Genomic DNA, 2,616 nt, shown 5'->3' on the forward strand with positions numbered 1-2,616 from the left:
CACTGCCCCTGCCCTGCTGCAGCCCCATCCTCCCCAACCCCCACCACCCACAGACTTATCTGCCTGCAGCTGTTGAGGCATGTACAGGCCCATGCGGTGCTCCCAGCTGCCTCCAATTGCTTTCCCTCTGCTTCCATCAGAGCAAAGAAAATTCCCAGACTTTTGGTCAGATTTGAAAAACTTGTCTGGATGGAAATTGGAGGATCAAAAAGAGGACATGTCCATGAAAACCAGGCTGTTCCTGGCTGGCTACATAATGCCCTGCCCTGACATAGGTGCATCAAGCCCAAAGACTCGATCCAGCCTGTGCCTGGGCTTGGCACTGCTCATCCAACCTTCAGGCCAAAAAGGTTAGGCACCACTGAACTGTATAGTTGGGAGGGATATTGGACAATCTTTTGAGCCCAAACTGCCTTTCCTTAAGCGTGGGAAAGAAGCAGAGACAGCTTAAGATAAATACCAGGTAAAACAATGACTTTTGTTTAGCCCCATTATATTAGTGAATATAGTCATTTAAAGAGTAAGGTGGCAGTAAACCTCTGAAGCAAAGAGAAGTCAGCAGAAGGGAGCACTGAATCAAGTAAAGGACAATTGAAATGGACAAAGCTAATTATCGAAAAGCAAAGGCCATTCAGAAAGGAAGAAGGTTGTTATTACCTGTGGAGTACAAAAGGCTAGCAGAGGGAGCAGGTAACTTGTAATGCACTACAAAGCCACTGTCTGTGCTTACTTCATGGTAATTTAGTGTCCAGCAAAGTTATACACTTTTATTCCCAGGCCCATCTTCTAAAGGTATTGTGTAGGTTTCTCCTGAGTATAAGGTCTGTGAGGTCAGAGATAGAGTAATTTTGTAAAAAGTGTTTGTTTTTTTTTGTTTGTTTTTCCACTGGCAACTTGGTGTTCCTACCCCCTTTTTTTTTATTTTTAACTTGTAAGTTCATTCTGTAGTGTCTTGGTTGTTCAGTTTTACCCAGGTAGGGCATGTCCAAACATACGTGGGCATTTGGTTCTCCAGGGACAAGTAGCAGCGGCACACCTTGCGCCACAGCTACTTTGTCCCTGGGGAACGCTCATGCCACGTGAACTTTGGTGCATGGCAAGTTGCCCCGGCTAGTTGGGGGAGGCTGGGGCCAGCACTGTGCTGGCCCCAGAACCCTTACCTGGGCTCCTGGGTGCCTCCCAGGACTGCAGCCATAGCAATTCTGCTGTGCAGAGCCTGGCCGGCAGCCACAGCACAGCTCCAGGTCGCCTGGCTCCACGTTTCAGCAGCGCACACTACCTGAGTGTGCACTGTGCCAGTTTTTGGGTTTTTTTGTTTTTGGATATCTAGGGGTCAAAAAAACCCAGAGCAGCGCACGCTCAGGCAGCATACCTTTGCAGCACAGAGCACACCAGACTGTGCAGTATGTGATGCTGCAAACATGTTTGCAGTGCCACATACTGCATGACCGCACTCATCTGGACATGCCCATAGTGTGCAAGAGGGCATTTGGTGGACTGGATGTATTGTATTGCATTTTGTTATAGATATGTGTAATAGGGTGGTCTGTCACCTTTAGATGCGACAGACAGCCTGGCTGAAGGGCTGCAGCAGTGTGAAGGTTAATGAGGGAATGGCTTGGTGGGAATCAAAAACCCCAACAGGCAGAAGCAGAGGGAGGTGTAGAGCAGAAACACCAGAGATGGGAGACTTGTGAGCTACAAGGAGAGCAAGCCTGCTGTGGGAAGGCTGGAGCCACAGAGAATCTCTCCCAGTGTTCAGGACAGTAAGGTTTTTTGTTTACTTGTTTAACTTTTTAAAAGAGTGTGTATTACAGAGGTGTGCTAAGAGATGCTCAGGGAGCAAAAGCCTGGTTAAAGAGGCCCTGAGGCAGCTACAACATGGAATAATTGTATGCACAAATACAGAGTGGGGAATGACTGGCTAGGCTGTAATACTGCAGAAAAGGATCTGAGGCTTATAGTAGACCATAAGTGGAATATGAGACAACAGTGAGCTCTTTTTGCTTGCAACAAAAAAATCAACAGCATATACTGGGTTGTATCAACAGGAGTGTTACTTGCAAATCAAGGAATGTGAATCTTCTGCTCTGTTCAGCAGTGATAAGGCCTCATCTGGAGGCCTCACACTTCAAGAAGGAAGTGGACAGTTTAGAAAGTCTAGTGCAGAGCAATAAAAATGGTTAGGGGCCTGGGAGGCAAAACATACGAGGAAAGGCTGAAAGAACCAGGGTTATTTAGTCTGGAGAAAAGAAGACCGAGAGGGGATTTGATAACAGTCTTCAAATAATTGTGGAGTGATTACAGAAAAGATGGAGATGGGTGTTTCTCTGTGGCTGTAGGGGGCCAGACTAGGAACAGTGGTCTCAAGCTTCATGGGGGAAATTTAAGTTGGTGATTAGATGAAACTTTCTGACTATGATGGTGGTGAGGCATTGGAACAAGCTACCTAGAGAAATTGTGGACTCTCTATCCTTGGAAGTTTTCAAGAGTAGTTTAAACACTAGGGGTGTGCAAAGCGGGCCCTATTCAGTTTGGATTCGGCTGGAATCGGGGGCAGTGATTTGATTCGGATCACTGTCCCTGATTCGATTCAGCCAAATCCAAATCTGAATA

This window comes from Gavialis gangeticus, unplaced genomic scaffold (assembly GCF_001723915.1).
Source record: "Gavialis gangeticus isolate Ggan-Ray unplaced genomic scaffold, GavGan_comp1, whole genome shotgun sequence".
In the NCBI taxonomy this organism is placed as follows: Eukaryota; Metazoa; Chordata; order Crocodylia; family Gavialidae; genus Gavialis; species Gavialis gangeticus.